Raw genomic sequence first — 14,558 nt, 5'->3', positions numbered from 1 at the left:
CTATTTAGGTGGGTTTGCCAAATGAAAAGGCTAAGCTCAAAGGGGGTGAATAAAAAAGGGAAACAATGTAGGGGAGAAAACAAGGCTATTTGGCTATGTGAGGCTCATAAAAACTGATTTTTGCTTCATATCATGTGCACAAAAATGTAATGCAATTTCACGGTCTAAGGACGATGCGACACACTTATGCGTAATGATGTGACACGCCACGCGAGGAGGCCTACTCTCGAACCTAGATGAGGGCGGGGTATGAATGTACCCACCCTAGGAGGCTCTACCCTTACCTTTGAGTAGCAAAGTCGAGCCTAAGGTCTAGTCTACGGCCCTAGGTCTCACAAGATCGGTCTAAACTCATTGGTCAAGCCCACCTCCCTCGGCTAACTAAGAGGCCACGGGTGCGAGTCACGGGGAGGGGAAAGGCACAATTGGACACAATAGCTCATCGTGGGGGTACTTGGTTCCCTTCCTTGACCATGTTCTTTCTTAAAAATTTATATACAAACTCAATGCAACATGAAGGAAATATAACACATACTTACATGTGAACAAATGCATGCGGAAATTTAAACAAACATGAAATGAAACGTGCAACAAGTTGGCTAATCCTAACAGCACATCAACACCAACAATCCAAAGTTCCCTGAGGGAACATCCAAGGCACAAAAATCCCATCCTCCTCCATATTATACAACATTATAAAAGAGAGAGAGAATGCAAAAGGAGAAAGAGATAAGAACGAGTTTACCAAGCGGTCTTCTAGTCTCCTTTTTGCCTCAAATGGTCAACGTGCTATGCCAAAGGTTAGACAAAACATATATACACAATGCAAAGTTTTTGTAATTTTTCAGAAATTTTTCAATTTTTAGGCCTTTTATCAAATTTTTAAGCATTTACAAATATAAACAAATATTCACAAGAGTGGATATTTCCCTCCCCACACTTGAAATGTACATTGTCCTCAATGGACAAAAGCATAGGGAGTGAATAAGAAAAAGAAAGTAACATATTTTTGAATTTTTGGATTTTCAAAAGAAAAATAACATATTTTTGAGACTTTTGTTTTTGAAAAATTAAAAAGACATATTTTTGTTGATTTTTAATATATGAATTTCCTCCCCACACTTATTTATTTACATTACTTCCAAATGGAAATAAATGTGTGGAGGAAATAAAAACGAAAAGACATGTTTTTGGGTTTTTCTCATTTTCATTTTTTTTTAGGCCCTCCCCACACTTATTCATTCACATGGGAGGGCAAGTTGGAAAAGTAAAAGAACTTGTTTTTGGATTTTTGAATAATTGAAAAGAAATAACATGTTTTTGTATTTTTAAATAGGTGGAATTTCCTCCCCACACTTATTTATTTACATGTTTCCTATGGAAATAAATGTGTAGAGGAAATTCGAAAATGAATTACGTGTTTTTGGTGATTTTTTTTGTTTTTTCAAATTTTTAGTGGTTTTCAATTTTGTAAATGCAATGCATGCTCTATTCTATATGCAATATGTAAATGACAATGCAAGGTATACTAAGTGAATGCAATGTATAAATGTGACAATATATTACATAATTGAAATCTAATGCAATCCTATATGAATGCAACTAAGTGAAATTCTAACTAAATGCATGCGAAAAATTAAACGTGAAGAGAGAATTTGGATTAAAGGAAGAGGCATACTCGTCATTTTGGATTGAAAGGGAGGGAGTGGAGCCCTCATTACTAGGCTCTACTCATACTCTCCATCACCATCACCGTCTCCATCTCCATCATCATCACCGTCTCCATCATCATGACTCGCCCCGAACTCGGACCCTCGGATGAAATCGTCCGTGTTCAAAAGGGCATCCGAGCCAAACTCATCCATCCCCGAGCTCATGCCGACGAACATCCCCGTGTTCCCTCCGGCTCCACTAGAACCTCCCTCAGTGAAAATGGAAGGGGCACCCCCGAACCACCTCGTGTCCTGACCCTCCCCTTGAGTGGAAGGCGGGGCGGGGAAGACCGGGGCGCTAAAATAGTCGGGCTGCAAATTAATGTCGCCGTAAACAATCCTCCCATCGTCCGGATGTCCGCCATCCGGAAATAAATAGTAGGAAGGGTGAAGTCCGGAGGGATGCTTGTATTGGTGCCTCATCATGTCATCATAAACCGGGAATTGACCAAGGGAATGGTCATAGTAAATCCAGTCAAGTCTTTGTTGAAGCCCAAGCCGCTCACTTGCGGCGTTTGCCATATTAAGTTTCATATCCTCCATGAAGGAAATGAGGTCGGCGTGGAGAGGGGGTGGTTGTTGTGGTTGGTGACTAGAGGACCCCTCTCCTTGTTAGAAGGGCCCGGCAATGAAAGGAGTAGACGGTGGAGCATACCGCAAGGTAGACCTCGCGGAAATGATAGGTTGGCCACGAGTGTACCGAAGATTTGGGTTTTGTTGTTGTGGAATTGAGGGATCTTCAACGCTTTCAATTTCAAGCAAATGGTATTCCGAGTTAGGCACCACTTTCATCTTCTCGGGGTTAGGAAGTGGGATAGAATTTCGGTCAACGCCGTCCAGCCGAATTTGTCAATAGTCAAGGCCGTCATTCGGGTTGGTCTTCAACCAATTGAGGTTGTGATGGATATAATTCTTGAAAAACATCGTATCACCAATCATATATCGCATACCACTCAAGTTGACTCTCCTATTGAGCCTCTTTAGCAAATGGGTGATGAGTCCACCCACGACAATTGCCGTTGAAGAGGCCGGAGAGTTGCTTAGTCTTTGCAATGTAAGGGCCAAGTGGTGGGCAATGTCGATTTTGAAGGTAGTGGGGTTGGAACGAAGGTAAGAGCCGAGAATTTCCAATTCCTCCGTTCGGAAATTGTGTTTTTCCTCACGGCCAAAAACAGTCCACCCCATAAACCGATGCCAAATCCGAATAGCCGCATTATGGACAGTATTAGCGCCTCTCTTGACCCCCGGAACATCATCTAAACCCGTAATGGCCTTCCATAAGGCCCCATGGTCAAAGGTCTCGGGTGCCTTATGTGGAGGGCTTGTATCAAGCCCGAAATGGGAAGCAAAGGTCGGGAGGGTCAAGGAGTAGTCCTTGTTCATCAATCGGAAATGCAAAAAGGCTACCTTTTGGGATTGGCGATGCTTGTCAAGACGAAGGGAGCTCAAAAACTCCCAAGTGAGACGGGCATAGGTTTTCTCATGAATCCCGTACATCATTTTCATTCCTACCCCATTAAATAAGTCAAGAGTAACTTGGTCTAGCCCTAACTCCCGCATGGATTGTCTATCAATAAATCGGGTTGGGGCAATGGGGCGTTTTTTGAATAAAACAAACTTACCTTTCATTGTGATTGAAGTGAATTGGACATCCGGGAAGTCGGGATCGGTGCTCATGTCGGTCGCCGCCACCGCCTCCGCTTGTTGGAGTGCCAAATCTCCCTTTCTCACTCTTTTCTTTGGGGCCATTTTTGTGGTTTTGATGGAGGGAAAGGGTTGGGGAATAGGTTGAGGTGGGTTTGTCGGTGGTAGGGTGGTGGTAGGGGGTGGTTGTTGGTGAGGTTGGGGTAGGGGGATTAGGGTTAGAGTGAGAGAAGAGAGAAGGAGGAGTCGAAAAAAAATGAATGGTTTAGGGTGTTTTTCGTGTAAATTAAGGCATCAGAACACTCCCAGCCGGTCAGGAGACCGGCCGCCGGTCACCCGGCTGGGAAAACGTGTTGATTTAATATTTTTTTGGAAATTTACAGAAGACTCCCAGCCGGTCAGAAGACCGGCCGCCGGTCACCCGGCTGGGAGGACACCCTAATTTCATTTCTTCAATATAAGCATTCCCAGCCGGTGGGCCGGCTGCCGGCCTGCCGGCTGGGACTTCTCTCAAGGGTCAATTTGACACAAATCCCCTATAAGCGTACTCCCAGCCGGTGGACCGGCTGCCGGCCTGCCGGCTGGGACTACTCTCCTTTGTCAAAATGAAGGATTTTTCCTAATATACGCCTTCCCAGCCGGTGGGCCGGCTGCCGGCCTGCCGGCTGGGACAACTCATCCTTGTAAATTTGTCACAATTTCATTGAAGTTACAGGAACTTCCCAGGCGGTCAAAGGACCGGCCGCCGACCACCCGGCTGGGAATACGTTCCATCACATTTTCTCCAATATGCCCCTATTCCATATCCCATCATCTATTTGCCTCGACTTCCGTGTTTTCGACTTTCAAACCCGACTCATGACGTCGGACAAGGGTCAATAAATGGTAAAACGCTTGTTCATCAAACAAAATCCCAAATTCTTCGATAATTGCAACCGAAACCAACCAAAATGACGAGTATCATCCGTCCAAAATTCCTTCCTAAATGCATGATATTTACAAGATTGCATGGGTTGCCTCCCATGTAGCGCCCTTGTTTTATATCGTAGGCTCGACCAAGTAAACAAGCCAACAATTTTCATGATGAGGACAAAAAAGAATCTTAATTCACTAGAAAGGTTTCAAGGATCTTCATTTCCTTTTGGACGGGATTGCCAACGTGATAGTGCTTTAATCTTTGACCATTCACTTTAAAAGTTCGGTCTCCTTGGCTTATTTCAACCGCCCCATGAGGGAAAGATCGGACAACGGTGAAGGGTCCGGTCCACTTCGACCTCAATTTTCCGGAAAAGAACTTCAAACGGGTATCATATAGAAGAACCAATTCACCCTCCTTGAATTCTCTTCTAATTATGCACTTGTCATGAAATCTTTTCGTCCTTTCTTTGTACAACTTAGCATTCTCATAGGCTTCTAGCCTAAATTCTTCCAATTCATTCAAGTCAAGAAGTCTCTTCTCACCGGCCGTCTTCAAGTCATAGTTGAGATGCTTGATGGCCCAATACGCCTTATGTTCAAGTTCAACCGGCAAATGACAAGCCTTGCCATACACCAATCGGAATGGTGAGGTACCGATCGGTGTTTTGAAGGCCATCCGGTAAGCCCACAAAGCATCATCAATTTTCAAGGACCAATCCTTTCTTGACTTGCTCACGGTTCTCTCGAGTATAGTCTTCAACTCTCGGTTGGAAATCTCAGCTTGCCCATTAGCTTGAGGATGGTAGGCAAGACTCTTCCTTTGTTGCACACCATACTTTTTCAACAAAGCTTCTAATGCTCTCTCTTCGAAATGCGTACTACGATTGCTAATGAGGACTCTCGGGACCCCAAACCTTGGAAAAATGATCTTTTGAAGTAGCTTTATCACTTCCTTAGCATCACAAGTCTTGGTCGGGATCGCCTCAACCCATTTGCTTACATAGTCGACCGCCACAAGTATATACTCATTTCCGAACGATGATGGGAAGGGACCTTGATAATCTATCCCCCACACATCAAAGAGCTCAACCTCAAGCATGAAATTCATTAGCATTTCATGTTTCCTTGTGATATTTCCACTCCTTTGACATTTGTCACATCCTTTAACATAAAAGGCAACGTCACGGAATAGAGAGGGCCAAAAGAAACCGCATTGAAGTACTTTAGCGGCCGTTTTATTGGAGCTTGCATGGCCACCACAAGGTAAGTCATGGTAATGGCTCATTATGGAGGTAGCTTCCTCTCTTGGAACACACCTTCTTATCATCCCATCAGCACAAGACTTATACAAACATGGGTCATCCCAATAATAATGTTTCACATCATGAAAGAATTTCTTCTTCTTGTGATAGTCATAATCATGTGGTATTATCCCGGAGACCAAATAATTGACAATATCTGCATACCACGGTGCTTCACCCAAACTTAGGGACAACAAGTGGTCATCGGGATAGTGATCATTGATAGGAAGCCCATTGTCAACATTGAGGTTGATTAGCCGGGATAAATGATCGGCCACCACATTTTCAACTCCTTTCTTATCCCTAATTTCCATGTCAAACTCTTGGAGAAGTAATATCCACCTAATCAATCGAGGCTTGGACTCCTTCTTGATGAGCAAGTGTCTCAAGGGAACATGATCGGTGAACACTATAACCTTAGCTCCCACCAAGTAGGTCCGGAACTTTTCCATTGCAAAAACCACGGCCAAGAGCTCCTTTTCCGTTGTTGAGTAATTTGTTTGAGCATCATCAAGAGTTTTGCTTGCATAATGAATTGCATGCACCTTTCCATCCTTCCTTTGGCCTAAAACCGCGCCCAAGGCATGATCGCTCGCATCACACATTAACTCAAACGGCAAGCTCCAATCCGGAGGTTGTATAATCGGAGCACTTGTCAAGGCTTCCTTCAACCTATTAAAAGCATCAAGACATCGGTTAGAGAACACGAAAGGAGTATCTTTGGCTAACAACTCGGTCAAAGGTCTCGCAATCTTAGAGAAGTCCTTGATGAAGCGGCGGTAAAAGCCCGCATGTCCAAGGAAACTTCTCACCCCCTTAACATTGGTGGGAGGTGGGAGACTAGCAATGACCTCTATCTTAGCCTTATTAACTTCTATTCCATGGTTGGACACTATTTGTCCCAACACAACACCTTCTTGTACCATGAAATGGCACTTCTCCCAATTAAGTACAAGGTGAGACTCTTGACACTTGCTCAAAACTTTCTCCAAATTCATTAAACAACTTTCAAAACTTTTCCCAACAACCGAGAAATCATCCATGAAAACTTCCATTTCTTGTTCAATGAAATCGGAGAAAATTGACATCATAGCTCTTTGAAAGGTAGATGGAGCATTACATAGCCCAAATGGCATCCTCCTATATGCATAGGTGCCAAATGGACAAGTAAAGGTGGTCTTTTCTTAGTCACTTGGATGGATGGGGATTTGGAAAAATCCCGAATAGCCATCCAAGAAGCAAAAATAGTTGTGTTGAGCTAATCTTTCTAGCATTTGATCCATGAACGGTAAAGGAAAGTGATCCTTCCGGGTGGATTTGTTCAACTTCCTATAGTCCACACACATTCTCCACCCGGTTACCGTCCTTGTAGGAATCAATTCATTCTTGTCATTTCGCACTACCGTCATGCCTTCTTTTTTGGGAACTACATGAACTGGGCTTACCCACCTACTATCCGAAATAGGATAGATAATGCCGGCGTCAAGTAGCTTAAGGACCTCTTTCCTTACAACCTCTTTCATTATGGGATTAAGCCTTCTTTGTGTCTCAATTGAGGATGCATCCTCATTTTCAAGTAAGATTTTGTGAGTGCACAAAGAGGGACTAATCCCCTTGAGGTCACCAATAGTGTACCCAAGGACACCCTTGAACCTTTTGAGCAAAGAAATTAGTTTTGAGGTTTGGGTGTCATCAAGTGCACTATTGATGATGACGGGAAAAGTGGAATTGTCGCCTAGAAATTCATACTTCAAAGAAGAGGGAAGAGGTTTAAGTTCAACCGTAGGAGGAGGCGTGGAACTCTCCTCCTTCTTACCGACTTCTAACACTTCAAACTTGGGAGCTTGTTCATGAATTGGAGCCGAATCCAACATCCATACATATGCAAGAGTCTCAACATCTTTGTCATCGACCTCATACCCACTAACAAGACAAGTCTCCAAAGGATCCATAGAGGAAGCTTTTGGGTCATGCTCCTCCATGGGATTCTCAAGAATGTCTACAATGCAACAAGTGTCACCTAGGTATGGAGCTTCCATGGACTTGTGGAGTTCAAATTCCACTCTATCTTCACCCACTTGTAAAGATAGCTTGCCACTCTTTACATCGATCATAGCTCCTCCGGTGGCAAGACAAGGTCGCCCCAAGATAATAGGCACATTGTAGTCCTCGGGCATATCCATAACAAAGAAATCACATGGTATGACAAGCTTCCCAACAACCAAGGGTACATCTTCAATCACACCTATGGGAAATTTAACCGATCGATCGGCTAGTTGAAGTGAAACTCTAGTTGGTTTCAAATCTCCCAAATCAAGCCTCTTGAATATTGAAAGTGGCATGAGGCTCACACTAGCCCCCAAGTCACACAATGCTCTTTTAATTGCCACCCCTTGGATAGAACAAGGAATAGAGAAGCTACCCGGATCTTCTAACTTGTTTGGAAGCTTGTTGGTGTGAGTAAGAATAGCACTACATTCCTTAGAGAGGTTGATGGTTTGCACCTCTCCATTCTTCTTCTTCAAAGTTACAAGTTCCTTAAGAAACTTGCCATAAGATGGAATTTCGGTAATCATATCAAGGAAAGGAATAGTGACATTCATTCCCTTCAAGATCTCAACAAACTTCTCATATTTCTTTTCAAGCCTAGGCCTTGCAAGCCTTTGTGGAAAGGGTACCGGTGCTACATACTCCCTTGGGGGTGGAGTACATTCTTTGGCCTTAGTTGCAATAGGCTCATCTTGCTTTGGAGGGTCAACTATCTCCACCTCCTTAGACTTCTCCACCATAATCTCATCTTCTTCCACAACTTCAACCGGGTGCTCTTTCACTACTTCACTAGACACCCTCTTCCTCTTCCATTTAGGAGATTTCTCAACCTCCTCCAATTGCTTCCCACTCCTCAAAAATACCGCACTCACCTCCCTTGGGTTAACCGTATTACCCGGAAACTTCCCGGATTTTGAGCCAATTGACTCAATTGTTGAGAAATTTGGGCCACATGAGTTTCCGTAGCCTTTTGTGATGCCCGTATTTCATCATTAACCCGGTTTTGTGAGGCAATGTGGTTATCAATCTTTGAGTCGTATTTTTGATTTGCAATAACCAATTGTTCAAAGGCTTGTTCCCAAGATGGTTTTTGAGGGGTTTGGAAGTTTTGGTTTTGTGGTTGGAAATTTTGGTTTTGTTGTTGATTGAAATTTTGCCCCTTGAAACCCCCAAATGGTTGTTGGTTTTGGGTGATGAATTGTTTCCATTGGAAACCGGGTGGAATTTGTCTTTGGAATTGAGAGTTTTGATTGAACCTTTGTTGTTGTTGAGGTTGGGAAGTGGTTGGATTTTGAATGTTTTGTGAAGCATAAGACAAGAAAGGGTGAGTTCTTTTTCCATTGACAAATTGGTTGTTGTTATTATGGTTGAACCCTTGCCATGCACTAGTGGACTCACAAATTCCATTTGCTTGCTCATAGCATTCCTCTTGGAGGGGTGCAATCAAGGGACACCCAATGGGAGTGTGCCCTTGTTCACCACACAACTCACACGACAAGAATTGCCTCATATCGGAGCCTTTAGGTTTTGAATTTAGCAAAGCAACTTGTTGGGTGAGTTCATCTAGCATTCCCTTAACTTCCACATTCAAAACCGAATTAGAATCCTTGTTCTTGCCTTTTCTTGATTGCCTATCACTTCCCCATTCCATAGTTCTTGAGGCCATCTCCTCAATTAGCTCTTTTGCCGCTTTATGCCCCAAAATGTCCAAGGCACCTTTTCCCGATCCCGCATCCAATGAAAGCCGAAGGTCTTGAGTCAACCCTTTGTAAAAATTGTTCACTAGCTCGGCCTCGGAGATGCCATGGTGGGGGCATAACCGTTGGAGCTTTTTATACCGTTCCCATGCCTCATATAAGGTCTCATCCTCTTCTTGAGTAAAGCTTTGTAGTTCACTCTTGACTTTGGCCGTTCTTGAGGGTGGGAAATATTTGTTCAAAAATGCCGAAGCCAACTCATCCCATGTTTTGAAGGAATCCGGGTCACAATTCTTCAACCAATCCTTGGCCGAACCCCTAAGAGAATGAGGGAACAACCTAAGGCAAACCGCGTCATCGGATACCCCATTTGACTTGTACATATCACAATTTTCAAGGAACTCATTTAGATGATCGTTTGGGTTCTCCAAGGGACTTCCTCCAAATTGGTTGTCTTGAACAAGGTTGAGCAAGACATTTTTGATCTCAAAGTTATTAGCTTGAATTCTTGGCCTTTGGATGCTTGGGTTGACTATGTGCTTAGGAGCCATAGTCTCTCTTATCGGAACCGGATCACCCATGGTGTTAGGTTCTTCTTCTAAAACCCCAAAAGGATTTTCAAACACTTCGGTAGCTTCTTGGTGATTACCTTCTTCAATTGGTGGTGTATCAAGTAAACCCCTTCTTCGTAGAGAATTAAGTCTTCTTGCCGTGGCTTCAATTTCGCGGTCAAGTTGATATGTTGGTTGACCTCTTCTTCGTCGCCTACTCATGCAAAAGACCTAAGCACTTGAAAGAAAGGATTAGTAACAAAGGACTTAGTCTAAACTAGAACAAAAACGATTAATATCAAGCCGTACTCCCCGGCAACGGCGCCAAAAACTTGATGGTCTCAAGTTAAACCTCGCAAGTGCACGATTTTATCGTTGTACACTTTAAAGGGTCGATCCCACAAGGAGTAGGTGGAGTACTAATCGTTCTAATTCATAAGCTTAGCTAAGTCGATAAATAACAAAGAGGGGGTAACAAACTAACTCTCAACTAACAAATTTAAAGACTATAAACTAGACAAGGAAAGAACAAGCTAAAAGATAAAGGATAGATCAAATAAAGAGAAGGACTAGAACTCGGTTCTCCCACTAATATAAGTAATTCCACATACTAATCCTCTCGGCTAATCAAAAGGGGTAGAAAGGTAAGGGGGAGATGGCTCTAATTCGCCTAGATCCTCCCTTCCGGGTTCACAAAAGGACACTAGCAACTCCAACTAACCCCCCCTCCCGGGTTCGAAAGTTGGTATCCCTAACTCAAAACCCGACAACCCCAAGAACATGCATTTTCCCAAGGAGGTCAAGTAAATGGTCAAGGTCATTAAGTACTCATCGTATTTCGGGTCATCCCACTCCTCCTTCCGGAGGTCGATTTCAAATGCTAGTCTAGAGGCACCCTCCCTCGGTTCTCCCTTCCGGTCTCAACCTTAGTCGGTTACAAGGTCAAATATCGGGTATCCAACTTACAACCTAACCAACTTCCGTTGGTGATCAAGGGTCACGAGTCGACACTACCCAAAACCCAAACCTTAAACAAGCAAAATCCTCTAAACTACCCTCACCAATTTTCCCCACAAATTAGCCTTAATGATAATTAGTTAGTGAAATTACCCATATCGGGTCAAACCGAGTCCTAGAAGGAGACTACTCACTAATCATGTCTCTAAAGGCTAAATAAACAACAAAGATGGAATCTTTAAACATCAACATGGATGGAAGATGAATTCTACTTCTAAACATTCAACAATCCAACAATAATTAAGAGGAAAGATGGTTTAATCTAATAACAAGGATGAACAAACTAAAAGACACAATCTTTAACAAAATCAACTCAAAGATTAAGTCTTTGAGGACAACTAGCAAGGGTGAACAAAGGAAAGAGAAATAATGAAAAGATAAACAATGAAAAGATGAACAATGGTGAAAACAACAACAATCAAACAACAAAGATGCAAATTTAACATGAACAATCAAACAAACATGAAGGAAAAAGAGATGTAAACAAATGGAAATAAGAAGAGAAATAATACCAATCAAATAGCAAGAAAGGAATTAGGATAGAATAAATAAGGATAAACTTTCAATCTTCTTCTTACAACCCAACTTCAATCACAAATTAATTGAAGAACTTGTCTAATTAAGGAATGATTAGCAAAAGGATTAACAAAGTTTGAAACTTGAAAGGGAAATATTCTGAGATCTAGGGTTGTGTGTACAAAGGGTTTAAGAAGGGGGTATTTATAGGCTTGTATAAGATTAGGGTGTGATTTGAAATGGGCTTTAAAACACGACACTGCACTCCGGGCCGGTCAACCGGCTGCCGGTCATTTGGCCGGCAGGGAGATTCCTGGAAGTTGAAATGAATTTTGGAAGTCATCAGGTAGGCACGGCCGGTCAACCGGCCGCCGGTCAACCGGCCGCCGGTCACCGACCGGCTGGGACATCTTTGACTTGGAACTTGACTTCTGGCATTTGGGCACACTCCCAGCCGGCTGACCGGCTGCCGGTCAGTTGACCGGCTGGGAGGTTTCTGTAACTCCTTAAATCTTCAACTCAATTGTTCTCCCAGCCGGCTGACCGGCTGCCGGGCCACCGGCTGGGAACACCTCTTTGCTTGGTTTCAGCCTTGGTCGTATGTACCTGCACTCCCAGCCGGCTGGCCGGCTGGGAACACCCTCCAGCTTCATTCTCTTCCTCCTTTCATGTTGAGTCTAGGGAACCCGTCTTCCTTGCTTCATTTCACCCGTTCCCGCCTCAATTTCTGCAAGGAGGCCAAAATGTCATAGTAAAGGGAATCGGGACACAAAATGCGAGAAAGGACGATCAAAACCGACTCAAATGGAGTCGGTTGGCATGAAATTAGAGGGGAAAATGGCGTAAAAGGGTCCTATATCAAGAGGCAAAGATTGTGGCAAGAGCTTAAGGATATCAAAAATAGATATGATGGCCCATGGAGTATTACTGGTGACTTCAATAATGTCCTTAATTTCAATGAGAGAATTGGAAGAGATGTGAGTCTGAATGAAATTGTGAATTTTAGGGATTGTGTGGATTTCTGTGGGTTGACTGATGCTAAGGGTATGGGTGCCTTCTTTACTTGGAATAACAAACATGAGCCTTAATCTAGGGTCTTCTCTAGGATTGATAGGTTTCTTGTCACTGACCAATGGCTTAGATTATATCCTGATTGTTATGCCTACTTCATACCTGAGGGTCTTTTTGATCACAATCCTTGCATCTGTTTTAGAAGGAGTGTTCCAACCAGGAAGCCTCATTTCAGATATTTCAACATGTGGGGGCAAGATCCTAACTTCAAACAGATTGTGTCTTATCACTGGAATACAACTATATCTGGTACTCTGATGTTTCAAGTGGTGAAGAAGTTGCAGCTCTTGAAGAAACCTCTTAAAGAGTTGAATAGAAATAGGTATTCTGATATTGAAAAGGCTGTTGAGGTGGCTAAAATGAGATTAGAGGAGTTACAACACAAGTTGCATCATTGCCCTACTGATAGGATTCTCTGTGCTGAGGAGACTGCAGCTGCTGAGGAATTTCGTGTACTCAGCAAAGCTCATCATAGTTTCCTGAGCCAGAATTCTAAGGTAGTCTGGATTCAACATGGAGATGAGAACTCTAGCTACTTTCACAGCAAAATTAAAGCTAGGCAAATTCAAAACAAGATTCTTCAAATTCAAGGGATTGATGGGAAGACTTATACTGAGCCTAAGGACATTGAGCAGGCTTTCTTGGATTACTATACCCAGCTACTTGGTGATAGTAAACCATCTAGAAAAGTGCATGGGCCTACTGTCAGAACTGGTAAGCTTATTCAGGAACACCATTGTAGAGCTTTACTTAAACCAGTTACCCCTGCTGAGGTTAAGGATTGTATATTCTCCATCCCAGTTAAAAAGTCTCCTGGTCCTGATGGCTTTTCTAGCCAGTTTTATAAGGACTCGTGGGACCTGGTTGGAGGGGATATCACTGCTGCAATTACTGATTTCTTCCATTCTGGAAACTCCTGAAGCAACTTAATACAACTACTATTACCTTGATACCTAAAGTCAGTAATCCTTCTAATGTGACTGAATTCAGGCCTATTGCCTGCTGCAATATTCTTTATAAGTGTATCACTAAACTGCTGTGCAATAGACTGGGAGAGATTCTGCCTGAATTGATTTGTAGCAACCAAGGGGCTTTTGTCAAAGGTAGAAACATAGTAGAGAATGTGTTAATTTGCCAAGATATAGTGAGGCAATACAATAGGAAATGTGCCTCCCCTAGATGCCTCATTAAGATTGATTTGAGGAAAGCTTATGATACTGTGGAGTGGAGCTTTATTCTGCAAATGCTGAGAGCTATGAGGTTTCCCACAAAATTCATTGACCTGGTGATGAAATGTATTACTACCCCCTCCTACTCTCTGAGCATTAATGGTAATGGATTTGGCTTCTTCCAGGGAAAAAGGGGTCTGAGGCAAGGGGATCCACTCTCCCCTCTCCTCTTCACCTTATATATGGAATACTTATCCAGGGTGCTTTATGTTGTGGCACAACAACCTGACTTTAAGTTTCACCCACTTTGTGGCCCTTTGAAATTAAATCACCTGCTATTTGCAGATGATTTACTACTGTTTAGCAAAGGTAATGAGACTTCTATCATGTGGATGCTTAGAGGATTTGCTACCTTTTCTGCTACCACTGGCCTGCATCTTAATAGGGACAAATCTGACATTTTCTTCAATGGAGTATCTTCTGAATTCATGGGTAACATTATGCAGATCTCTGGATTCAGGAAGGGGACTCTCCCTTTTAAGTATTTGGGTGTTCCCATCTCTTCAAAAAAATTGACCAAGGCTGAGGGCAATAAGCTTACTGATAGGATTGTTGCTAGAATAAGAGCTTGGGGTGCTAGACATCTCTCGTATGCAGGGAGGTTGGTGCTGGTCAATTCAGTACTGTCCACTCTACATTCCTACTGGGCGACCATTTTTCTTATTCCTAATAGCATCATGAATAAGATTAACTCTATTTGCAGGAATTATCTTTGGGGGGGCAAAGAATCTTATCTGAAAACTCCTAATGTGAACTGGAATATCTGCTGCTCTCCTAAAAAGGAAGGAGGATTTGGGATTAAATCTGCTAAACTCTGGAATACTGCTTTGTTAGGCAAATATACTTGGTGGCT

At 42.9% G+C, this 14,558-nt stretch overlaps 1 non-coding gene across 1 annotated transcript; it reads left to right on the top strand.

Moving 5' to 3' along the window:
* The first annotated feature begins 9,423 nt into the window (after positions 1-9,423).
* LOC141650077 (small nucleolar RNA R71) lies at positions 9,424-9,530 on the top strand. The gene has a single exon (XR_012546139.1). It is a non-coding gene; the product is annotated as a small nucleolar RNA R71 (small nucleolar RNA).
* Positions 9,531-14,558: the final 5,028 nt, after the last annotated feature.

The sequence above is a fragment of the Silene latifolia genome, chromosome 3 (assembly GCF_048544455.1).
Source record: "Silene latifolia isolate original U9 population chromosome 3, ASM4854445v1, whole genome shotgun sequence".
NCBI classification, from domain to species: Eukaryota; Viridiplantae; Streptophyta; class Magnoliopsida; order Caryophyllales; family Caryophyllaceae; genus Silene; species Silene latifolia.
The sequence above is the reverse complement of the archived record's forward strand: the minus strand, read 5'-3'. Positions and strand labels throughout refer to the sequence as shown.